The 26,551-nt window shown below is 46.6% G+C and overlaps 5 non-coding genes across 5 annotated transcripts; all 5 read right to left on the minus strand.

The window, feature by feature from the left end:
* Positions 1-1,714: 1,714 nt before the first annotated feature.
* Positions 1,715-1,788, minus strand: trnan-guu (transfer RNA asparagine (anticodon GUU)). The gene has a single exon. It is a non-coding gene; the product is annotated as a tRNA-Asn (tRNA).
* A 3,286-nt stretch (positions 1,789-5,074) lies between these two features.
* trnan-guu (transfer RNA asparagine (anticodon GUU)) lies at positions 5,075-5,148 on the minus strand. Its single transcript has one exon. It is a non-coding gene; the product is annotated as a tRNA-Asn (tRNA).
* Positions 5,149-8,434: 3,286 nt separating this feature from the next.
* Positions 8,435-8,508, minus strand: trnan-guu (transfer RNA asparagine (anticodon GUU)). The gene has a single exon. It is a non-coding gene; the product is annotated as a tRNA-Asn (tRNA).
* A 3,286-nt stretch (positions 8,509-11,794) lies between these two features.
* Positions 11,795-11,868, minus strand: trnan-guu (transfer RNA asparagine (anticodon GUU)). Its single transcript has one exon. It is a non-coding gene; the product is annotated as a tRNA-Asn (tRNA).
* A 3,285-nt stretch (positions 11,869-15,153) lies between these two features.
* On the minus strand, positions 15,154-15,227 carry trnan-guu (transfer RNA asparagine (anticodon GUU)). Its single transcript has one exon. It is a non-coding gene; the product is annotated as a tRNA-Asn (tRNA).
* Between the last annotated feature and the right edge of the window lie 11,324 nt (positions 15,228-26,551).

A 26,551-nucleotide genomic window follows, 5' to 3' on the forward strand; every position in this document is an offset into this window, starting at 1 on the left:
CGTGACAAGGAACAGAGCCATCATGAACAGTTGGCTTTTGAACTGGAGAAGGTTTCTCGTGAAATTCGCTTGAGGCTTGAGGTATGCAAGGTCAAGATAATTTAGGTAAAACACGGAAACGCTATCCTCATTAGCAGACAGTGAAAGGATTACAAGACACAAATTAAACATTTTCGACAAGTGATACAGGGGACTGGGAAGATAAGTATTATAAACTGTGAACAGCAAAGTTCTGGAGCACAACACATACATTCAAAGACCGAAAACATCCAGGTCCTGATTAATCAGATTGCATTGTAGTGCATGTTTGCAAAACATCCACTTGCAATGTCCTACAAAAGAGTGACAAAACCCATCCCTGTCAGCCCAGGATAGAAAATCCGAAGGGATGAACGTTTGCTGATTTTCTGAAGATTCACAGAGCTTGGACTGGGTTTTGGTGATTGTTTCTTTTCCACTCCCAGGAGCCGCAGTGTTTGAGGCGTTGAGTTGGGGAGAATAAAATGTGCCCGTGAGCAGCATGTGGGGCTATTTCAGCTTCCCCTCATATGACTGCGCTGTGAGTTGACTCAGATGTTCTCAGGGACATTTACTGACGCGAGACAGTGAAAGGATTCTCATTCCCGCAGATCGGGAATTCAAACCGTATGCCGGCTACAGGACAATGAGAAAGATTAATTGGGGTGTGTGAAGAAGCTGTGAGCTGCATTTCAAACAGGGAGGTGGAGTCAGATGCATCATCCATTGGCCCCGACCCTGTGCGTATCTCACGCCACCATGCTGCAGAGTTCTGACGTTAGCACGGACATGCGCAGCAATGGGTTCATTCACAAGGCGAACAACCAAAGATAATCACCGTCACTGATTCCCTTCCACAGGCCCAACTTGGTGAAGCAGTATCTTTCACTGGCAAAGGAAACACCCTTGTCCTCAGGTGCCTGCTTCATTTCGATCACGATTTCAAGCACCTCACTGTTCGAGTCTCATTTCCAAACACTTTGCTCATAGCCTCAAAAGAAGCTCTGCGGGTATCTGCTTGTTCCACCCGAACAGGCAGTGGGTTGCAGATTCCCACCAGTCCCAATTTGAGTGAAATATTTTTCCCCCTCCACTGATTTGAATCTTAAAGAAGAAGCCGGGGAGCAAGCTCCCTTTCTTTTCGACGACATTTCTCATTTTGTACTCGGCAGGGTTCACACCTGCGAGGGGAAACCGCAATGGATTTCATGTACATCGCATTAACCACTCGGCCCACGAATACAGAACCACACTGACAGCTTGACTTCCCAGGCCTGTCTGCCTATGGAGCTGAGAAAGAGTGAATCATCGCAGAGTTTGTTTGAATCCAATCACTTCACAGTGATTCGAAAGGGTTAAATATCGGCACATGGTGTTTGCAGATATTTCGGTGTTTCACCCCAAAAGATGAAATGAACTTTCAGTTAGAAATTGCAGGAGGAACTCAGCAGGTCAGGCAACATCTGTGGAAAGAGAATCAGAGGCAACATTTCAAAATTGTGTTTTCACCGACAGGTACTGTCAAACCTGCCTAGTTTCTCTTTTGGTCTCGTCTTCTCAGCAAACGCAGTCCCTTCCGTTAGACATCAATTCAATTCAGAAACCCCTTTGTGGAGAAGATTTCCGTTGGGGGAAAATTTTCCTGACGCCATTAAAAGCGCACAGCTTCGAAGCCAAAGAAGGGCAGCGAACACACCGCCCCTGGGTGGGCTCGAACCACCAACCTTTCGGTTAACAGCCGAACGCGCTGACCAATTGCGCCACAGAGACAGGCGCTGACTTGGGCTGCACCATCGCCTGGTGATTTTATACTTCAGCCTCCCCGCCGAGAATTACAATTGTCGTCTATCAGTTTTACTTTTCCATAATCAAGCCTGGGAGATCTCTTGTGGAGATACCGGGGACAGTCTGCAGACACATCCATGTCACGAGGAACTAGCTTTCTTACTCCGGGGCCGTCGCCCTTCCAGCCTTTCAGTGTTTTGCCTGTTTCCGAGTTCTCTCGTTGGCTCGCAGGGGAGAAGGGGTTTGAATTCATGATGTGCAGGAACGACAATTCTTTCATTGTCTCAGATCAGTTCATGTGCCAAGAACATCAGAGTCAACCTCCCGGCCTCGTCAACAAGGGGACGGTGTCTGGACTGTCTCTGCTCAATCGGACCGGTCATCTTTCATTCTCCTCGAAATCCGCTTCGCAAAGTGTTTCTAAAGGTTCACAAAGCTGGAGACTGGGATTTCTGTGTTGCTTCATGAACATTTGAACATTTTTCCATTTCCTAACTGACAATATTTTGCCAAAATCTCTTCCAATTGTACGCCTTGCCTCATGTCCAGGGATGAGGAATTTCCATTTTGGGGAGACATTCCCAAGATGGAGAATGTTCGCTTTGGAGCAAAGAAGGAAAACTGGAGATTTCCTGGGGCTGTTGGTCACGATGGAGGAAGAAGCGGTGGGAATGGGCAGTTTAATGATCAGAAGAACCAATTGCCACTGACCAGAGTCAGTTACCAGAGGACAGGGATTGAAGTTCTTGAATGAAAAGCAGCACTTGTGCCTAATAAACACAGAGAATACTGCAGAAAGCCAACGGGTCGAGCAGCATCTGTGGAAAGGGAAACAGAGCTGACGTTGTGAGTCTGGTACGTTGTTTGTTCAGAACCCGAGTTTCCTGCATGGCAATCAATTCCCAGACATGAGAAAACGGGTCTTTATTGAGACGGGTTTTGTGAAGTTTGAGCGATAATGCAACCAACAGGAAGTCATTTAAAATCGCCAGCGAAGAAATCATAGCCAGCAGGTTACCACCCTGGGCGGGGAGCCCCAAAGGATCTCTACGCCAACACCTTAAGTGTTCGGCCACAACTACACGCCCAAAGTTGTGGTCTAAACTTTCTCATGGAATAGTTCTAACAGGAAAGGTGAGTATTGGCATTGTCCTGTCCGCGCCATAGCCCCAACGGTTCCTGTTGCCCTGGATTTGATCAGGACAGAGGAGGCTGATGGGAGATCGAATTGAACTACACACATTGATGAGAGATAGAGCGGGTGGGAAGGATCCATTCCCATGCGTAGAGAGATTAATAATCAGGGCCGAAAATAAGGAGCCACTTCAAGAAATTTGGGGTTCATTCAGCAAAGCTAATGTATGACTGTTCACAGAAAATTATGATGAAAGTCTCTCGAGTTATTTTGATGAGAAGTGTTGATGATGCTAATACAATCGATAGGATGAACGTAGATTGGTAAATGTATTTGGTGACAGTTCTGTTCTAGCCCTGTGAGCGAAACCTGGATCTGAAGGAGTAGAAGGGACATTAACAACATCGATCTGAAATTGGACACGTGACAAGGAACAGAGCCATCATGAACAGTTGGCTTTTGAACTGGAGAAGGTTTCTCGTGAAATTCGCTTGAGGCTTGAGGTATGCAAGGTCAAGATAATTTAGGTAAAACACGGAAACGCTATCCTCATTAGCAGACAGTGAAAGGATTACAAGACACAAATTAAACATTTTCGACAAGTGATACAGGGGACTGGGAAGATAAGTATTATAAACTGTGAACAGCAAAGTTCTGGAGCACAACACATACATTCAAAGACCGAAAACATCCAGGTCCTGATTAATCAGATTGCATTGTAGTGCATGTTTGCAAAACATCCACTTGCAATGTCCTACAAAAGAGTGACAAAACCCATCCCTGTCAGCCCAGGATAGAAAATCCGAAGGGATGAACGTTTGCTGATTTTCTGAAGATTCACAGAGCTTGGACTGGGTTTTGGTGATTGTTTCTTTTCCACTCCCAGGAGCCGCAGTGTTTGAGGCGTTGAGTTGGGGAGAATAAAATGTGCCCGTGAGCAGCATGTGGGGCTATTTCAGCTTCCCCTCATATGACTGCGCTGTGAGTTGACTCAGATGTTCTCAGGGACATTTACTGACGCGAGACAGTGAAAGGATTCTCATTCCCGCAGATCGGGAATTCAAACCGTATGCCGGCTACAGGACAATGAGAAAGATTAATTGGGGTGTGTGAAGAAGCTGTGAGCTGCATTTCAAACAGGGAGGTGGAGTCAGATGCATCATCCATTGGCCCCGGCCCTGTGCGTATCTCACGCCACCATGCTGCAGAGTTCTGACGTTAGCACGGACATGCGCAGCAATGGGTTCATTCACAAGGCGAACAACCAAAGATAATCACCGTCACTGATTCCCTTCCACAGGCCCAACTTGGTGAAGCAGTATCTTTCACTGGCAAAGGAAACACCCTTGTCCTCAGGTGCCTGCTTCATTTCGATCACGATTTCAAGCACCTCACTGTTCTAGTCTCATTTCCAAACACTTTTCTCATAGCCTCAAAAGAAGCTCTGCGGGTATCTGCTTGTTCCACCCGAACAGGCAGTGGGTTGCAGATTCCCACCAGTCCCAATTTGAGTGAAATATTTTTCCCCCTCCACTGATTTGAATCTTAAAGAAGAAGCCGGGGAGCAAGCTCCCTTTCTTTTCGACGACATTTCTCATTTTGTACTCGGCAGGGTTCACACCTGCGAGGGGAAACCGCAATGGATTTCATGTACATCGCATTAACCACTCGGCCCACGAATACAGAACCACACTGACAGCTTGACTTCCCAGGCCTGTCTGCCTATGGAGCTGAGAAAGAGTGAATCATCGCAGAGTTTGTTTGAATCCAATCACTTCACAGTGATTCGAAAGGGTTAAATATCGGCACATGGTGTTTGCAGATATTTCGGTGTTTCACCCCAAAAGATGAAATGAACTTTCAGTTAGAAATTGCAGGAGGAACTCAGCAGGTCAGGCAACATCTGTGGAAAGAGAATCAGAGGCAACATTTCAAAATTGTGTTTTCACCGACAGGTACTGTCAAACCTGCCTAGTTTCTCTTTTGGTCTCGTCTTCTCAGCAAACGCAGTCCCTTCCGTTAGACATCAATTCAATTCAGAAACCCCTTTGTGGAGAAGATTTCCGTTGGGGGAAAATTTTCCTGACGCCATTAAAAGCGCACAGCTTCGAAGCCAAAGAAGGGCAGCGAACACACCGCCCCTGGGTGGGCTCGAACCACCAACCTCTCGGTTAACAGCCGAACGCGCTGACCAATTGCGCCACAGAGACAGGCGCTGACTTGGGCTGCACCATCGCCTGGTGATTTTATAATTCAGCCTCCCCGCCGAGAATTACAATTGTCGTCTATCAGTTTTACTTTTCCATAATCAAGCCTGGGAGATCTCTTGTGGAGATACCGGGGACAGTCTGCAGACACATCCATGTCACGAGGAACTAGCTTTCTTACTCCGGGGCCGTCGCCCTTCCAGCCTTTCAGTGTTTTGCCTGTTCCCGAGTTCTCTCGTTGGCTCGCAGGGGAGAAGGGGTTTGAATTCATGATGTGCAGGAACGACAATTCTTTCATTGTCTCAGATCAGTTCATGTGCCAAGAACATCAGAGTCAACCTCCCGGCCTCGTCAACAAGGGGACGGTGTCTGGACTGTCTCTGCTCAATCGGACCGGTCATCTTTCATTCTCCTCGAAATCCGCTTCGCAAAGTGTTTCTAAAGGTTCACAAAGCTGGAGACTGGGATTTCTGTGTTGCTTCATGAACATTTGAACATTTTTCCATTTCCTAACTGACAATATTTTGCCAAAATCTCTTCCAATTGTACGCCTTGCCTCATGTCCAGGGATGAGGAATTTCCATTTTGGGGAGACATTCCCAAGATGGAGAATGTTCGCTTTGGAGCAAAGAAGGAAAACTGGAGATTTCCTGGGGCTGTTGGTCACGATGGAGGAAGAAGCGGTGGGAATGGGCAGTTTAATGATCAGAAGAACCAATTGCCACTGACCAGAGTCAGTTACCAGAGGACAGGGATTGAAGTTCTTGAATGAAAAGCAGCACTTGTGCCTAATAAACACAGAGAATACTGCAGAAAGCCAACGGGTCGAGCAGCATCTGTGGAAAGGGAAACAGAGCTGACGTTGTGAGTCTGGTACGTTGTTTGTTCAGAACCCGAGTTTCCTGCATGGCAATCAATTCCCAGACATGAGAAAACGGGTCTTTATTGAGACGGGTTTTGTGAAGTTTGAGCGATAATGCAACCAACAGGAAGTCATTTAAAATCGCCAGCGAAGAAATCATAGCCAGCAGGTTACCACCCTGGGCGGGGAGCCCCAAAGGATCTCTACGCCAACACCTTAAGTGTTCGGCCACAACTACACGCCCAAAGTTGTGGTCTAAACTTTCTCATGGAATAGTTCTAACAGGAAAGGTGAGTATTGGGATTGTCCTGTCCGCGCCATAGCCCCAACGTTTCCTGTTGCCCTGGCTTTGATCAGGACAGAGGAGGCTGATGGGAGATCGAATTGAACTACACACATTGATGAGAGATAGAGCGGCTGGGAAGGATCCATTCCCATGCGTAGAGAGATTAATAATCAGGGCCGAAAATAAGGAGCCACTTCAAGAAATTTGGGGTTCATTCAGCAAAGCTAATGTATGACTGTTCACAGAAAATTGTGATGAAAGTCTCTCGAGTTATTTTGATGAGAAGTGTTGATGATGCTAATACAATCGATAGGATGAACGTAGATTGGTAAATGTATTTGGTGACAGTTCTGTTCTAGCCCTGTGAGCGAAACCTGGATCTGAAGGAGTAGAAGGGACATTAACAACATCGATCTGAAATTGGACACGTGACAAGGAACAGAGCCATCATGAACAGTTGGCTTTTGAACTGGAGAAGGTTTCTCGTGAAATTCGCTTGAGGCTTGAGGTATGCAAGGTCAAGATAATTTAGGTAAAACACGGAAACGCTATCCTCATTAGCAGACAGTGAAAGGATTACAAGACACAAATTAAACATTTTCGACAAGTGATACAGGGGACTGGGAAGATAAGTATTATAAACTGTGAACAGCAAAGTTCTGGAGCACAACACATACATTCAAAGACCGAAAACATCCAGGTCCTGATTAATCAGATTGCATTGTAGTGCATGTTTGCAAAACATCCACTTGCAATGTCCTAGAAAAGAGTGACAAAACCCATCCCTGTCAGCCCAGGATAGAAAATCCGAAGGGATGAACGTTTGCTGATTTTCTGAAGATTCACAGAGCTTGGACTGGGTTTTGGTGATTGTTTCTTTTCCACTCCCAGGAGCCGCAGTGTTTGAGGCGTTGAGTTGGGGAGAATAAAATGTGCCCGTGAGCAGCATGTGGGGCTATTTCAGCTTCCCCTCATATGACTGCGCTGTGAGTTGACTCAGATGTTCTCAGGGACATTTACTGACGCGAGACAGTGAAAGGATTCTCATTCCCGCAGATCGGGAATTCAAACCGTATGCCGGCTACAGGACAATGAGAAAGATTAATTGGGGTGTGTGAAGAAGCTGTGAGCTGCATTTCAAACAGGGAGGTGGAGTCAGATGCATCATCCATTGGCCCCGGCCCTGTGCGTATCTCACGCCACCATGCTGCAGAGTTCTGACGTTAGCACGGACATGCGCAGCAATGGGTTCATTCACAAGGCGAACAACCAAAGATAATCACCGTCACTGATTCCCTTCCACAGGCCCAACTTGGTGAAGCAGTATCTTTCACTGGCAAAGGAAACACCCTTGTCCTCAGGTGCCTGCTTCATTTCGATCACGATTTCAAGCACCTCACTGTTCTAGTCTCATTTCCAAACACTTTTCTCATAGCCTCAAAAGAAGCTCTGCGGGTATCTGCTTGTTCCACCCGAACAGGCAGTGGGTTGCAGATTCCCACCAGTCCCAATTTGAGTGAAATATTTTTCCCCCTCCACTGATTTGAATCTTAAAGAAGAAGCCGGGGAGCAAGCTCCCTTTCTTTTCGACGACATTTCTCATTTTGTACTCGGCAGGGTTCACACCTGCGAGGGGAAACCGCAATGGATTTCATGTACATCGCATTAACCACTCGGCCCACGAATACAGAACCACACTGACAGCTTGACTTCCCAGGCCTGTCTGCCTGTGGAGCTGAGAAAGAGTGAATCATCGCAGAGTTTGTTTGAATCCAATCACTTCACAGTGATTCGAAAGGGTTAAATATCGGCACATGGTGTTTGCAGATATTTCGGTGTTTCACCCCAAAAGATGAAATGAACTTTCAGTTAGAAATTGCAGGAGGAACTCAGCAGGTCAGGCAACATCTGTGGAAAGAGAATCAGAGGCAACATTTCAAAATTGTGTTTTCACCGACAGGTACTGTCAAACCTGCCTAGTTTCTCTTTTGGTCTCGTCTTCTCAGCAAACGCAGTCCCTTCCGTTAGACATCAATTCAATTCAGAAACCCCTTTGTGGAGAAGATTTCCGTTGGGGGAAAATTTTCCTGACGCCATTATAAGCGCACAGCTTCGAAGCCAAAGAAGGGCAGCGAACACACCGCCCCTGGGTGGGCTCGAACCACCAACCTTCCGGTTAACAGCCGAACGCGCTGACCAATTGCGCCACAGAGACAGGCGCTGACTTGGGCTGCACCATCGCCTGGTGATTTTATAATTCAGCCTCCCCGCCGAGAATTACAATTGTCGTCTATCAGTTTTACTTTTCCATAATCAAGCCTGGGAGATCTCTTGTGGAGATACCGGGGACAGTCTGCAGACACATCCATGTCACGAGGAACTAGCTTTCTTACTCCGGGGCCGTCGCCCTTCCAGCCTTTCAGTGTTTTGCCTGTTCCCGAGTTCTCTCGTTGGCTCGCAGGGGAGAAGGGGTTTGAATTCATGATGTGCAGGAACGACAATTCTTTCATTGTCTCAGATCAGTTCATGTGCCAAGAACATCAGAGTCAACCTCCCGGCCTCGTCAACAAGGGGACGGTGTCTGGACTGTCTCTGCTCAATCGGACCGGTCATCTTTCATTCTCCTCGAAATCCGCTTCGCAAAGTGTTTCTAAAGGTTCACAAAGCTGGAGACTGGGATTTCTGTGTTGCTTCATGAACATTTGAACATTTTTCCATTTCCTAACTGACAATATTTTGCCAAAATCTCTTCCAATTGTACGCCTTGCCTCATGTCCAGGGATGAGGAATTTCCATTTTGGGGAGACATTCCCAAGATGGAGAATGTTCGCTTTGGAGCAAAGAAGGAAAACTGGAGATTTCCTGGGGCTGTTGGTCACGATGGAGGAAGAAGCGGTGGGAATGGGCAGTTTAATGATCAGAAGAACCAATTGCCACTGACCAGAGTCAGTTACCAGAGGACAGGGATTGAAGTTCTTGAATGAAAAGCAGCACTTGTGCCTAATAAACACAGAGAATACTGCAGAAAGCCAACGGGTCGAGCAGCATCTGTGGAAAGGGAAACAGAGCTGACGTTGTGAGTCTGGTACGTTGTTTGTTCAGAACCCGAGTTTCCTGCATGGCAATCAATTCCCAGACATGAGAAAACGGGTCTTTATTGAGACGGGTTTTGTGAAGTTTGAGCGATAATGCAACCAACAGGAAGTCATTTAAAATCGCCAGCGAAGAAATCATAGCCAGCAGGTTACCACCCTGGGCGGGGAGCCCCAAAGGATCTCTACGCCAACACCTTAAGTGTTCGGCCACAACTACACGCCCAAAGTTGTGGTCTAAACTTTCTCATGGAATAGTTCTAACAGGAAAGGTGAGTATTGGGATTGTCCTGTCCGCGCCATAGCCCCAACGGTTCCTGTTGCCCTGGATTTGATCAGGACAGAGGAGGCTGATGGGAGATCGAATTGAACTACACACATTGATGAGAGATAGAGCGGCTGGGAAGGATCCATTCCCATGCGTAGAGAGATTAATAATCAGGGCCGAAAATAAGGAGCCACTTCAAGAAATTTGGGGTTCATTCAGCAAAGCTAATGTATGACTGTTCACAGAAAATTGTGATGAAAGTCTCTCGAGTTATTTTGATGAGAAGTGTTGATGATGCTAATACAATCGATAGGATGAACGTAGATTGGTAAATGTATTTGGTGACAGTTCTGTTCTAGCCCTGTGAGCGAAACCTGGATCTGAAGGAGTAGAAGGGACATTAACAACATCGATCTGAAATTGGACACGTGACAAGGAACAGAGCCATCATGAACAGTTGGCTTTTGAACTGGAGAAGGTTTCTCGTGAAATTCGCTTGAGGCTTGAGGTATGCAAGGTCAAGATAATTTAGGTAAAACACGGAAACGCTATCCTCATTAGCAGACAGTGAAAGGATTACAAGACACAAATTAAACATTTTCGACAAGTGATACAGGGGACTGGGAAGATAAGTATTATAAACTGTGAACAGCAAAGTTCTGGAGCACAACACATACATTCAAAGACCGAAAACATCCAGGTCCTGATTAATCAGATTGCATTGTAGTGCATGTTTGCAAAACATCCACTTGCAATGTCCTAGAAAAGAGTGACAAAACCCATCCCTGTCAGCCCAGGATAGAAAATCCGAAGGGATGAACGTTTGCTGATTTTCTGAAGATTCACAGAGCTTGGACTGGGTTTTGGTGATTGTTTCTTTTCCACTCCCAGGAGCCGCAGTGTTTGAGGCGTTGAGTTGGGGAGAATAAAATGTGCCCGTGAGCAGCATGTGGGGCTATTTCAGCTTCCCCTCATATGACTGCGCTGTGAGTTGACTCAGATGTTCTCAGGGACATTTACTGACGCGAGACAGTGAAAGGATTCTCATTCCCGCAGATCGGGAATTCAAACCGTATGCCGGCTACAGGACAATGAGAAAGATTAATTGGGGTGTGTGAAGAAGCTGTGAGCTGCATTTCAAACAGGGAGGTGGAGTCAGATGCATCATCCATTGGCCCCGGCCCTGTGCGTATCTCACGCCACCATGCTGCAGAGTTCTGACGTTAGCACGGACATGCGCAGCAATGGGTTCATTCACAAGGCGAACAACCAAAGATAATCACCGTCACTGATTCCCTTCCACAGGCCCAACTTGGTGAAGCAGTATCTTTCACTGGCAAAGGAAACACCCTTGTCCTCAGGTGCCTGCTTCATTTCGATCACGATTTCAAGCACCTCACTGTTCTAGTCTCATTTCCAAACACTTTGCTCATAGCCTCAAAAGAAGCTCTGCGGGTATCTGCTTGTTCCACCCGAACAGGCAGTGGTTTGCAGATTCCCACCAGTCCCAATTTGAGTGAAATATTTTTCCCCCTCCACTGATTTGAATCTTAAAGAAGAAGCCGGGGAGCAAGCTCCCTTTCTTTTCGACGACATTTCTCATTTTGTACTCGGCAGGGTTCACACCTGCGAGGGGAAACCGCAATGGATTCCATGTACATCGCATTAACCACTCGGCCCACGAATACAGAACCACACTGACAGCTTGACTTCCCAGGCCTGTCTGCCTATGGAGCTGAGAAAGAGTGAATCATCGCAGAGTTTGTTTGAATCCAATCACTTCACAGTGATTCGAAAGGGTTAAATATCGGCACATGGTGTTTGCAGATATTTCGGTGTTTCACCCCAAAAGATGAAACGAACTTTCAGTTAGAAATTGCAGGAGGAACTCAGCAGGTCAGGCAACATCTGTGGAAAGAGAATCAGAGGCAACATTTCAAAATTGTGTTTTCACCGACAGGTACTGTCAAACCTGCCTAGTTTCTCTTTTGGTCTCGTCTTCTCAGCAAACGCAGTCCCTTCCGTTAGACATCAATTCAATTCAGAAACCCCTTTGTGGAGAAGATTTCCGTTGGGGGAAAATTTTCCTGACGCCATTAAAAGCGCACAGCTTCGAAGCCAAAGAAGGGCAGCGAACACACCGCCCCTGGGTGGGCTCGAACCACCAACCTTTCGGTTAACAGCCGAACGCGCTGACCAATTGCGCCACAGAGACAGGCACTGACTTGGGCTGCACCATCGCCTGGTGATTTTATACTTCAGCCTCCCCGCCGAGAATTACAATTGTCGTCTATCCGTTTTACTTTTCCATAATCAAGCCTGGGAGATCTCTTGTGGAGATACCGGGGACAGTCTGCAGACACATCCATGTCACGAGGAACTAGCTTTCTTACTCCGGGGCCGTCGCCCTTCCAGCCTTTCAGTGTTTTGCCTGTTCCCGAGTTCTCTCGTTGGCTCGCAGGGGAGAAGGGGTTTGAATTCATGATGTGCAGGAACGACAATTCTTTCATTGTCTCAGATCAGTTCATGTGCCAAGAACATCAGAGTCAACCTCCCGGCCTCGTCAACAAGGGGACGGTGTCTGGACTGTCTCTGCTCAATCGGACCGGTCATCTTTCATTCTCCTCGAAATCCGCTTCGCAAAGTGTTTCTAAAGGTTCACAAAGCTGGAGACTGGGATTTCTGTGTTGCTTCATGAACATTTGAACATTTTTCCATTTCCTAACTGACAATATTTTGCCAAAATCTCTTCCAATTGTACGCCTTGCCTCATGTCCAGGGATGAGGAATTTCCATTTTGGGGAGACATTCCCAAGATGGAGAATGTTCGCTTTGGAGCAAAGAAGGAAAACTGGAGATTTCCTGGGGCTGTTGGTCACGATGGAGGAAGAAGCGGTGGGAATGGGCAGTTTAATGATCAGAAGAACCAATTGCCACTGACCAGAGTCAGTTACCAGAGGACAGGGATTGAAGTTCTTGAATGAAAAGCAGCACTTGTGCCTAATAAACACAGAGAATACTGCAGAAAGCCAACGGGTCGAGCAGCATCTGTGGAAAGGGAAACAGAGCTGACGTTGTGAGTCTGGTACGTTGTTTGTTCAGAACCCGAGTTTCCTGCATGGCAATCAATTCCCAGACATGAGAAAACGGGTCTTTATTGAGACGGGTTTTGTGAAGTTTGAGCGATAATGCAACCAACAGGAAGTCATTTAAAATCGCCAGCGAAGAAATCATAGCCAGCAGGTTACCACCCTGGGCGGGGAGCTCCAAAGGATCTCTACGCCAACACCTTAAGTGTTCGGCCACAACTACACGCCCAAAGTTGTGGTCTAAACTTTCTCATGGAATAGTTCTAACAGGAAAGGTGAGTATTGGGCTTGTCCTGTCCGCGCCATAGCCCCAACGGTTCCTGTTGCCCTGGATTTGATCAGGACAGAGGAGGCTGATGGGAGATCGAATTGAACTACACACATTGATGAGAGATAGAGCGGCTGGGAAGGATCCATTCCCATGCGTAGAGAGATTAATAATCAGGGCCGAAAATAAGGAGCCACTTCAAGAAATTTGGGGTTCATTCAGCAAAGCTAATGTATGACTGTTCACAGAAAATTGTGATGAAAGTCTCTCGAGTTATTTTGATGAGAAGTGTTGATGATGCTAATACAATCGATAGGATGAACGTAGATTGGTAAATGTATTTGGTGACAGTTCTGTTCTAGCCCTGTGAGCGAAACCTGTATCTGAAGGAGTAGAAGGGACATTAACAACATCGATCTGAAATTGGACACGTGACAAGGAACAGAGCCATCATGAACAGTTGGCTTTTGAACTGGAGAAGGTTTCTCGTGAAATTCGCTTGAGGCTTGAGGTATGCAAGGTCAAGATAATTTAGGTAAAACACGGAAACGCTATCCTCATTAGCAGACAGTGAAAGGATTACAAGACACAAATTAAACATTTTCGACAAGTGATACAGGGGACTGGGAAGATAAGTATTATAAACTGTGAACAGCAAAGTTCTGGAGCACAACACATACATTCAAAGACCGAAAACATCCAGGTCCTGATTAATCAGATTGCATTGTAGTGCATGTTTGCAAAACATCCACTTGCAATGTCCTAGAAAAGAGTGACAAAACCCATCCCTGTCAGCCCAGGATAGAAAATCCGAAGGGATGAACGTTTGCTGATTTTCTGAAGATTCACAGAGCTTGGACTGGGTTTTGGTGATTGTTTCTTTTCCACTCCCAGGAGCCGCAGTGTTTGAGGCGTTGAGTTGGGGAGAATAAAATGTGCCCGTGAGCAGCATGTGGGGCTATTTCAGCTTCCCCTCATATGACTGCGCTGTGAGTTGACTCAGATGTTCTCAGGGACATTTACTGACGCGAGACAGTGAAAGGATTCTCATTCCCGCAGATCGGGAATTCAAACCGTATGCCGGCTACAGGACAATGAGAAAGATTAATTGGGGTGTGTGAAGAAGCTGTGAGCTGCATTTCAAACAGGGAGGTGGAGTCAGATGCATCATCCATTGGCCCCGCCCTGTGCGTATCTCACGCCACCATGCTGCAGAGTTCTGACGTTAGCACGGACATGCGCAGCAATGGGTTCATTCACAAGGCGAACAACCAAAGATAATCACCGTCACTGATTCCCTTCCACAGGCCCAACTTGGTGAAGCAGTATCTTTCACTGGCAAAGGAAACACCCTTGTCCTCAGGTGCCTGCTTCATTTCGATCACGATTTCAAGCACCTCACTGTTCTAGTCTCATTTCCAAACACTTTGCTCATAGCCTCAAAAGAAGCTCTGCGGGTATCTGCTTGTTCCACCCGAACAGGCAGTGGGTTGCAGATTCCCACCAGTCCCAATTTGAGTGAAATATTTTTCCCCCTCCACTGATTTGAATCTTAAAGAAGAAGCCGGGGAGCAAGCTCCCTTTCTTTTCGACGACATTTCTCATTTTGTACTCGGCAGGGTTCACACCTGCGAGGGGAAACCGCAATGGATTTCATGTACATCGCATTAACCACTCGGCCCACGAATACAGAACCACACTGACAGCTTGACTTCCCAGGCCTGTCTGCCTATGGAGCTGAGAAAGAGTGAATCATCGCAGAGTTTGTTTGAATCCAATCACTTCACAGTGATTCGAAAGGGTTAAATATCGGCACATGGTGTTTGCAGATATTTCGGTGTTTCACCCCAAAAGATGAAATGAACTTTCAGTTAGAAATTGCAGGAGGAACTCAGCAGGTCAGGCAACATCTGTGGAAAGAGAATCAGAGGCAACATTTCAAAATTGTGTTTTCACCGACAGGTACTGTCAAACCTGCCTAGTTTCTCTTTTGGTCTCGTCTTCTCAGCAAACGCAGTCCCTTCCGTTAGACATCAATTCAATTCAGAAACCCCTTTGTGGAGAAGATTTCCGTTGGGGGAAAATTTTCCTGACGCCATTAAAAGCGCACAGCTTCGAAGCCAAAGAAGGGCAGCGAACACACCGCCCCTGGGTGGGCTCGAACCACCAACCTCTCGGTTAACAGCCGAACGCGCTGACCAATTGCGCCACAGAGACAGGCGCTGACTTGGGCTGCACCATCGCCTGGTGATTTTATAATTCAGCCTCCCCGCCGAGAATTACAATTGTCGTCTATCAGTTTTACTTTTCCATAATCAAGCCTGGGAGATCTCTTGTGGAGATACCGGGGACAGTCTGCAGACACATCCATGTCACGAGGAACTAGCTTTCTTACTCCGGGGCCGTCGCCCTTCCAGCCTTTCAGTGTTTTGCCTGTTCCCGAGTTCTCTCGTTGGCTCGCAGGGGAGAAGGGGTTTGAATTCATGATGTGCAGGAACGACAATTCTTTCATTGTCTCAGATCAGTTCATGTGCCAAGAACATCAGAGTCAACCTCCCGGCCTCGTCAACAAGGGGACGGTGTCTGGACTGTCTCTGCTCAATCGGACCGGTCATCTTTCATTCTCCTCGAAATCCGCTTCGCAAAGTGTTTCTAAAGGTTCACAAAGCTGGAGACTGGGATTTCTGTGTTGCTTCATGAACATTTGAACATTTTTCCATTTCCTAACTGACAATATTTTGCCAAAATCTCTTCCAATTGTACGCCTTGCCTCATGTCCAGGGATGAGGAATTTCCATTTTGGGGAGACATTCCCAAGATGGAGAATGTTCGCTTTGGAGCAAAGAAGGAAAACTGGAGATTTCCTGGGGCTGTTGGTCACGATGGAGGAAGAAGCGGTGGGAATGGGCAGTTTAATGATCAGAAGAACCAATTGCCACTGACCAGAGTCAGTTACCAGAGGACAGGGATTGAAGTTCTTGAATGAAAAGCAGCACTTGTGCCTAATAAACACAGAGAATACTGCAGAAAGCCAACGGGTCGAGCAGCATCTGTGGAAAGGGAAACAGAGCTGACGTTGTGAGTCTGGTACGTTGTTTGTTCAGAACCCGAGTTTCCTGCATGGCAATCAATTCCCAGACATGAGAAAACGGGTCTTTATTGAGACGGGTTTTGTGAAGTTTGAGCGATAATGCAACCAACAGGAAGTCATTTAAAATCGCCAGCGAAGAAAGCATAGTCAGCAGGTTACCACCCTGGGCGGGGGAGCCCCAAAGGATCTCTATGCCAACACCTTAAGTGTTCGGCCACAACTACACGCCCAAAGTTGTGGTCTAAACTTTCTCATGGAATAGTTCTAACAGGAAAGGTGAGTATTGGGCTTGTCCTGTCCGCGCCATAGCCCCAACGTTTCCTGTTCCCCTGGATTTGATCAGGACAGAGGAGGCTGATGGGAGATCGAATTGAACTACACACATTGATGAGAGATAGAGCGGCTGGGAAGGATCCATTCCCATGCGTAGAGAGATTAATAATCAGGGCCGAAAATAAGGACCCACTTCAAGAAATTTGGGGTTCATTCAGCAAAGCTAATGTAGAACTGTTCACAGAAAATTGTGATGAAAGTCTCTCGAGTTACTTTGATGAGAAGTGTTGATGATGCTAATACAATCGATAGGATGAACGTAGATTGGTCAATGTATTTGGTGACAGTTCTGTTCTAGCCCTGTGAGCGAAACCTGGATCTGAAGGAGTAGAAGGGACATTAACAACATCGATCTGAAATTGGACACGTGACAAGAAACAGAGCCATCATTCACAGTTGGCTTTTGAACTGGACAAGGTTTCTCGTGAAATTAGCTTGAGGCTTGAGGTATGCAAGGTCAAGATAATTGAGGTAAAACACGGAAACGCTATCCTCATTAGCAGACTGTGAAAGGATTACAAGACACAAATTAAACATTTTCGAGAAGTGATACAGGGGACTGGGAAGATAAGTATTATAAACTGGGAACAACAAAGTTCTGGAGCACAACACTTACATTCAAAGGCCGAAAACATCCAGGTCCTGATTAATCAGATTGCATTGTGGTGCTTTTCTGCAAAACATCCACTTGCAATGTCCTACAAAAGAGTGACAAAACCCATCCCTGTCAGCCCAGGATAGAAAATCCGAAGGGATGAACGCATGCTTATTTTCTGAAGACTCACAGAGCTTAGACTGGGTTTTGGTGATTGTTCCTTTTCCACTCCCAGGAGCCGCAGTGGTTGAGGCGTTGAGTTGGGGAGAATACAATGTGCCCGTGAGCAGCATATGGGGCTATTTCAGCTTCCCCTCATCTGACTGCGCTGTGAGTTGACTCAGATGTTCTCAGTGACATTTACTGACGCGAGACAGTGAAAGGATCCTCATTCCCGCAGATCGGGAATTCAAACCGTATGCCGGCTTCAGGACAATGAGAAGATTAATTGGGGTGTGTGAAGAAGCTGTGAGCTGCATTTCAAACAGGTAGGTGGAGTCAGATGCATCATCCATTGCGCCCTGGTCCTGTGCGTATCTCACGCCACCATGCAGCAGAGTTCTGACGTTAACACGGACATGCGCAGCAATGGGTTCATTCACAAGGTGAACAACCAAAGATAATCACCGTCACTGATTCCCTTCCACAGGCCCAACTTTGTGAAGCAGTATCTTTCACTGGCAAAGGAAACACCCTTGTCCACAGGTGCCTGCTTCATTTCGATCACGATTTCAAGCACCTCACTGTTCTAGTCTCATTTCCAAACACTTTGCTCATAGCCTCAAAAGAAGCTCTGCTGGTGTCTGCTTGTTCCACCCGAACAGGCAGTGGGTTGCAGATTCCCACCATTCCTAATTTCAGTGAAATATTATTCCCTCTCCACTGATTTGAATCTTAAAGAAGAAGCCGGGGAGCAAACTCCCTTTCTTTTCGACGACATTTCTCATTTTGTACTCGGCAGTGTTCACACCTGCGTGGGGAACTCGCAATGGATTTCAAGTCCATCGCATTAACCACTCGGCCGACGAATACAGAACCACACTGACAGCTTGACTTCCCAGGTCTGTCTGCCTGTGGAGCTGAGAAAGAGTCAATCATCGCAGAGTTTGTTTGAATCCAATCACTTCACAGTGATTCGAAAGGGTTAAATATCTTCACATGGTTTTGCAGATAATTAGGTGTTTCACTCCAAAAGATGAAATGAACTTTCAGTTAGAAATTGCAGGAGGAACTCAGCAGGTCAGGCAACATCTGTGGAAAGAGAATCAGAGGCAACATTCCAGAATTCTGTTTTCTCTGACAGGTACCGTCAAAGCTGCCGAGTTTCTCTTTTGGTCTCGTCTTCTCAGCACACGCAGTCCCTTACGTTAGACATTAATTCAATTCAGAAACCCCTTTGTGGAGAAGATTTCCGTTTGGGGAACATTTTCCTGACCCCATTAAAAGCGCACAGCTTCGAAGCCAAAGAAGAGCAGCGAACACGCCGCCCCTGGGTGGGCTCGAAGCACCAACCTTTCGGGGAACAGCCGAACGCGCTGACCAATTGCGCCACAGAGACAGGCGCGGCCATCAGCGGCGCCATCGCGCAGTGATTTCATAATTCAGCCCCCCGCCTAGAATTACAATTGTCGTCTATCAGTTTTACTTTTCCATAATCAAGCCTGGGAGATCTATTGGGGAGATACCGGGGACAGTCTGCAGACACATCCATGTCACGAGGAACTAGCTTTCTTACTCCGGGGCCGTCGCCCTTCCAGCCTTTCAGCGTTTTGCCTGTTCCCGAGTTCTCTCATTGGCTCGGAGGCGAGAAGGAGTTTGAATTCCTGATGTGCAGTAACGACAATTCTTTCAATGTCTCAGATCAGTTCATGTGCCGAGAACATCAGAGTCAACCTCCCGGCCTCTTCAACAAGGGGACGGTGTCTGGACTGTCTCTGCTCAATCGGACCGGTCATCTTTCATTCTCCTCTAAATCCGCTTCCCAAAGTGTTTCTAAAGGTTCACAAAGCTGGAGACTGGGATTTCTGTTTTGCTTCATGAACATTTGAACATTTTTCCATTGCCTAACTGACTATATTTTGCCAAAATTTCTTCCCAATTGTACGCCTTGCCTCATGTCCAGGGATGAGGAATTTCCATTTTGGCGAGACATTGCCAAGGTTGAGAATGTTCGCTTTGGAGCAAAGAAGGTTAACTGGAGATTTCCTGGGGCTGTTGGTCATGATGGGAGAAGAAGCGGTGGGAATGGGCAGATGAATGATCAGAAGAACCAATTGCCACTGACCAGAGTCAGTTACCAGAGGACAGGGATTGAAGTTCTTGAATGAAAAGCAGCACTTGTGCCTAATAAACAAAGAGAATACTACAGAAAGCCAACAGGTCGAGCAGCATCTGTGGAAAGGTAAACAGAGCTGACGTTGTGAGTCTGGTACGTTGTTTGTTCAGAACCCGAGTTTCCTGCATGGCAATCAATTCCCAGACATGAGAAAACGGGACTTTATTGAGACGGGTTTTGTGAAGTTTGAGCGATAATGCAACCAACAGGAAGTCATTTAAAATCGCCAGCGAAGAAAGCATCGTCAGCAGGTTACCACCCTGGGCGGGGGTGTCCCAAAGGATCTTTACACCAACACCTTAAGTGTTCGGCCACAACTACACGCCCAAAGTTGTGGTCTAAACTTTCTCATGGAATAGTTCTAACAGGAAAGGTGAGTATTGGGCTTGCCTGTCCGCGCCATAGCCCCAACGTTTCCTGTTCCCCTGGATTTGATCAGGACAGAGGAGGCTGATGGGAGATCGAATTGAACTACACACATTGATGAGAGATCGAGCGGGTGGGAAGGATCCATTCCCATGCGTAGAGAGATTAATAATCAGGGCCGAAAATAAGGAGCCACTTCAAGAAGTATGGGGTTCATTCAGCAAAGCTAATGTAGAACTGTTCACAGAAAATTGTGATGAAAGTCTCTCGAGTTACTTTGATGAGAAGTGTTGATGATGCTAATACAATCGATAGGATGAACGTAGATTGGTAAATGTATTTGGTGACAGTTCTGTTCTAGCCCTGTGAGCGAAACCTGGATCTGAAGGAGTAGAAGGGACATTAACAACATCGATCTGAAATTGGACACGTGACAAGAAACAGAGCCATCATTAATAGTTGGCTTTTGAACTGGACAAGGTTTCTCGTGAAATTAGCTTCAGGCTTGAGGTATGCAAGGTCAAGATAATTTAGGTAAAACACGGAAACGCTATCCTCATTAGCCGACTGTGAAAGGATTACAAGACACAAATTAAACACTTTCGAGAAGTGATAAAGGGGACTGGGAAGATAAGTATTATAAACTGGGAACAACAAAGTTCTGGAGCACAACACTTACATTCAAAGGCCGAAAACATCCAGGTCCTGATTAATCAGATTGCATTGCGGTGCTTTTCAGCAAAACATCCACTTCCAATGTCCTACAAAAGAGTGACAAAACCCATCCCTGTCAGCCCAGGATAGAAAATCCGAAGGGATGAACGCATGCTTATTTTCTGAAGATTCAAAGAGCTTAGACTGGGTTTTGGTGATTGTTTCTTTTCCACTCCCAGGAGCCGCAGTGGTTGAGGCGTTGAGTTGGGGAGAATAAAATGCGCCCGTGAGCAGCACGTGGGGCTACTTCAGCTTCCCCTCATCTGACTGCGCTGTGAGTTGACTCAGATGTTCTCAGGGACATTTACTGACGCGAGACAGTGAAAGGATTCTCATTCCCGCAGATCGGGAATTCAAACCGTATGCCGGCTTCAGGACAATGAGAAGATTAATTGGGGTGTGTGAAGAAGCTGTGAGCTGCATTTCAAACAGGTAGGTGGAGTCAGATGCATCATCCATTGCACCCCGGTCCTGTGCGTATCTCACGCCACCATGCTGCAGAGTTCTGACGTTAACACGGACATGCGCAGCAATGGGTTCATTCACAAGGTGAACAACCAAAGATAATCACCGTCACTGATTCCCTTCCACAGGCCCAACTTTGTGAAGCAGTATCTTTCACTGGCAAATAAAACACCTTTGTCCACAGGTACCTGCTTCATTTCGATCCCGATTTCAAGCCCCTCACTCTTCTAGTCTCATTTCCAAACACTTTGCTCATAGCCTCAAAAGAAGCTCTGCGGGTATCTGCTTGTTCCACCCGAACAGGCAGTGGGTTGCAGATTCCCACCAGTCCCAATTTGAGTGAAATATTTTCCCCCTCAACTGATTTGAATCTTAAAGAAGAAGCCGGGGAGCAAGCTCCCTTTCTTTTCGACGACATTTCTCATTTTGTACTCGGCAGGGTTCACACCTGCGTGGGGAAACCGCAATGGATTTCAAGTCCTTCGCATTAACCACTCGGCCCACGAATCCAGAACCACACTGACAGCTTGACTTCCCAGGTCTGTTTGCCTGTGGAGCTGAGAAAGAGTGAATCATCGCAGAGTTTGTTTGAATCCAATCACTTCACTGTGATTCAAAAGGGTTAAATATCTGCACATGGTTTTCCAGATATTTAGGTGTTTTACCCCAAAAGATGAAATGAACTTTCAGTTAGAAATTGCAGGAGGAACTCAGCAGGTCAGGCAACATCTGTGGAAAGAGAATCAGAGGCAACATTTCAGAATTTTGATTTCTCCGACAGGTACTGTCAAACCTGCCGAGTTTCTCTTTGGGTCTCGTCTTCTCAGCATACGCAGTCCCTTACGTTAGACATTAATTCAATTCAGAAACCCCTTTGTGGAGAAGATTTCCGTTTGGGGAACATTTTCCTGACCCCATTAAAAACGCACAGCTTCGAAGCCAAAGAAGAGCAGCGAACACACCGCCCCTGGGTGGACTCGAACCACCAACCTTTCGGTCAACAGCCGAACGCGCTGACCAATTGCTCCACAGAAACAGGCGCTGCTACGGGCGGCGCTATCGCTTAGTGATTATATAATTCAGCCTCAACGCCAAGAATTACAATTGTCGTCTATCTGTTTTACTTTTCCATGATCAAGTCTGGGAGATGTGTTGTGGAGATACCGGGGGCTGTCTGCAGACACATCCATGTCACGAGGAACTAGCTTTCTTACTCCGGGGCCGTCGCCCTTCCAGCCTTTCAGCGTTTTGCCTGTTCCCGAGTTCTCTCATTGGATCGGAGGCGAGAAGGAGTTTGAATTCCTGATGTGCAGGAACGACAATTCTTTCAATGTCTCAGATCAGTTCATGTGCCGAGAACATCAGAGTCAACCTCCCGGCCTCTTCAACAAGGGGACGGTGTCTGGACTGTCTCTGCTCAATCGGACCAGTCATCTTTCATTCTCCTCTAAATCCGCTTCCCAAAGTGTTTCTAAAGGTTCACAAAGCTGGAGACTGGGATTTCTGTTTTGCTTCATGAACATTTGAACATTTTTCCATTTCCTAACTGACAATATTTTGCCAAAATCTCTTCCCAATTGTACGCCTTGCCTCATGTCCAGGGATGAGGAATTTCCATTTTGGGGAGACATTCCCAAGGTTGAGAATGTTCGCTTTGGAGTAAACAAGGATAACTGGAGATTTCCTGGGGCTGTTGGTAATGATGGGAGAAGAAGCGGTGGGAATGGGCAGATTAATGATCAGAAGAACCAATTGCCACTGACCAGAGTCAGTTACCAGAGGACAGGGATTGAAGTTCTTGAATGAAAAGCAGCACTTGTGCCTAATAAACACAGAGAATACTGCAGAAAGCCAACAGGTCGAGCAGCATCTGTGGAAAGGTAAACAGAGCTGACGTTGTGAGTCTGATACGTTGTTTGTTCAGAACCCGAGTTTCCTGCATGGCAATCAATTCCCAGACATGAGAAAACGGGTCTTTATTGAGACGGGTTTTGTGAAGTTTGAGCGATAATGCAACCAACAGGAAGTTATTTAAAATCGCCAGCGAAGAAAGCATAGCCAGCAGGTTACCACCCTGGGCGGCGAGCCCCAAATGATCTCTACGCCAACACCTTAAGTGTTCGGCCACAACTACACGCCCAAAGTTGAGGTCTAAACTTTCTCATGGAATAGTTCTAACAGGAAAGGTGAGTATTGGGCTTATCCTGTCCGCGCCATAGCCCCAACGGTTCCTGTTCCCCTGGATTTGTTCAGGACAGAGGAGGCTGATGGGAGATCGAATTGAACTACACACATTGATGAGAGATAGAGCGGGTGGGAAGGATCCATTCCCATGCGGAGAGAGATTAATAATCAGGGCCGAAAATAAGGAGCCACTTCAAGAAATATGGGGTTCATTCAGCAAAGCTAATGTAGAACTGTTCACAGAAAATTGTGATGAAAGTCTCTCGAGTTATTTTGATGAGAAGTGTTGATGATGCTAATACAATCGATAGGATGAACGTAGATTGGTAAATGTATTTGGTGACAGTTCTGTTCTAGCCCTGTGAGCGAAACCTGGATCTGAAGGAGTATAAGGGACATTAACAACATCGATCTGAAATTGGACACGTGAGAAGAAGCGGTGGGATTGGGCAGATTAATGATCAGAAGAACCAAACAGTCTGACCTCTAGTCAACTTTCGACATTGGGCCAGTATATCATTGTGATGATATTTAGTTCACATCTTCAAAGATTTGAACACACCACCTATTCTTAGCCCTTAACAATTTCCTTTAACACCTATTCACCCTCCCAGACAGATCGCTGTCAACTCCGATGTCTGTCCAACCATTCTTGTCTCACTTTGGTCTCTATCCCTATCTACCATTTACTCCGCCGCCTTCCTTCCACCCTCCCATCTGCATAGTAACCGACATTTTCCTAATCATCACCAGCTCTGTGGAAGGGTCACCGGATTCTTCTTCACAGAAGCTGCCAGACCTGCTGAGCTTTTCCAGGAACTACTGTTTTTGTTTCTGAAATACAGCATCCGCAGTTTTTATTCAGAAAGAGTTGCAAATTTGTTGGAGAGACAGAGTGAGAGAGTGAGTGAGACAGAACAGCCATGAACCGTTGGCCTCCGTTCTCAATCATAACATAAAATCATTGCAGTACGATCACTTCCCTCAACCCCGCGTCGGGTGGGCTTGTGACGCAACGGGAGCGCGTCTCCCTGCTGCTTTCAAGATTGCGCGTTTAAATCCCATCAGGCTCAATGGGGCGCAATTTCTGCTGCTTTAAATCAAGAAGTTAGATCTAAAGCTGCTGGTGTGGAGGCTGTGTAAACATAACCTTTGGATAAATTACCACCTTCTGTTGGTCCAACTGTCAGTTCACTCAGAATCACAGAATGTGTCACAGCCCACCTTTGCTCTGCTGCTTCTCCAAAATGAGCAATGTACCTTTATTCGTATCGTAATCTTGCCTTCTCCCTGTAAATCTCTGCATTGTTACTTTGAACATGACCACCCCGAAATCCCTTCTGTGTCCATTGAATCTGCCTCTCTGTCACTGTCAGGCAGCCTTTCCTGATCCCAGCCACTCCCTCTGTGAAAACGTTCTACTTAATATCCGTTCTCCCTGTGTCTGCGTGGGTTTCCTCCGGGTACTCCGGTTTCCTCCCACAGTCCAAAGATGTGCAGGTCAGGTGAATTGGCCATGCTAAATTGCCTGTAGTGTTATCTAAGGGGTAAATGTAGGGGTATGGGTGGGTTGCGCTTTGGCGGGTCAGTCTGGACTTGATGGGCTGAAGGGCCTGTTTCCACATTGTAATGTAATGTAATCTAATCTTAATATCACTTTTCCTACTCTTCCCAATGACTTTTAGTCTCTGCCTATTCACTTTCGATCCTTTCAGGCGTGAGAGCATTTTCACCAAAGCGGGAATCATATGCCTAGACCACCATACCATACACGGTGGGCCCTCTCACCTCCCGAAGCAGCTGGGACTTGCTCACTGTGGAGTACATTCTACATTCCTCCAAGAATTGCATGCAGCGAGAGTTTCTACCACATCTGCTTCTCATTCTGTCTCCCAAGACACGGCCTATCTCCATTGGTGGATAATTACACCATTCTGTTTCTGAATTGTTCTCTCAGACCCGAGCGGACAGGTACAAGCATTATCCTCCTCAACAAAGGGAACAGAGAACAGGAGAGCACCACATGTGCGTCACCTCAACTTCCTATGTTGGGCCAGTATATCAGTGTGAGATATTTAGTTCGCATCTTCAAAGGCAAGACACAGAACATAGCACCAGTGTAGGGGAACGCTGCTGAAGGAAACATCGAGAGGAGAGTCGAGCCATCGACTCCAAGATTAGTTGTGAATTTCACTGTTTGTTAATCTTCCCAGATGCACTCCGATGTCCAGCGATACACGAATTCAAACAGCAAAGGCGGTAACTGTGCAGGTTCTCTCTCCCTCTCTCTGTCTCCTGCACTGTCCTCGCCATGTGCTTCCTTTGTCTGCTCTTCTCCCCATTAAAACAGCTGTTATTTTGTCTTTTTTTCCAAAAGTTCCAAAACAATGCAACAGCATATAAAACAGTAATTGCTGCTTCTGGAATTGGAGGAAATCGCCTCCAACACTTAAAATACCTCAAAAAAAAGGAGCAGCTCTTATAGCCAGAAATTCTTCCGATCCTCCAACTTGGATTACCCAGAATCCGGTTCCCCATGGGAGACTGATTAGCAAGGTTAGATCTCGCGGAATACAGGGAGAACTAGCCACTTGGATACAGAACTGGTTCAAAGGTAGAAGACAGAGGGTGGTGGTGGAGCGTTGTGTTCCAGACTGGAGGCCTGTGACCAGTGGAGTGCCACAAGGATCAGTGCTGGGCCCTCTACTTTTTGTCATTTACAGAAATGATTTGGATGCGAGCATAAGAGGTACAGTTAGTAAGTTTGCAGATGACACCAAAATTAGAGATGTAGTGGACAGCAAAGAGGGTTACCTCAGATTACAACAGGATCAGGACCAGATGGGCCAATGGGCTGAGGAGTGGCAGATGGAGTTTAATTCAGATAAATGCGCGGTGCTCCATTTTGGGGAAGCAAATCTCAGCAGGACTTATACACTTAATGGTAAGGTCCTCGGGAGTGTTGCTGAACAAAGAGACCTTGGAGTGCAGGTTCATAGCTCCTTGTAAGTGGAGTCACACGTAGATAGGATAGTGAAGAAGGCGTTTGGTATGCTTTCCTTTATTGGTCAGAGTACTGAGTACAGGAGTTGGGAGGTCATGTTGCGGCTGTACAGGCATTGGTTAGGCCACTGTTGGAATATTGTATGCAATTCTGGTCTCCTTCCTATCGGAAAGATGTTGTGAAACATGAAAGGGTTCAGAAAAGATTTACAAGGATGTTGTCAGGGTTGGAGGATCTGAGCTACAGGGAGAGTCTGAACAGGCTGGGGCTGTTTTCCCTGGAGCGTCGGAGGCTGAGGGGTGACCTTATACATGTTTACAAAATTATGAAGGGCATAGATAGGATAAATAGACAAAGTATTTTCCCTGGGTTCGGGGAGTCCAAAACTAGAGGGCATAGGTTTAGGGTGAGAGGGGAATGACATAAAAGAGATCTAAGGGGTAACGTTTTCACG

The sequence above is a fragment of the Chiloscyllium punctatum genome, chromosome 36 (assembly GCF_047496795.1).
Source record: "Chiloscyllium punctatum isolate Juve2018m chromosome 36, sChiPun1.3, whole genome shotgun sequence".
Taxonomy (NCBI): domain Eukaryota; kingdom Metazoa; phylum Chordata; class Chondrichthyes; order Orectolobiformes; family Hemiscylliidae; genus Chiloscyllium; species Chiloscyllium punctatum.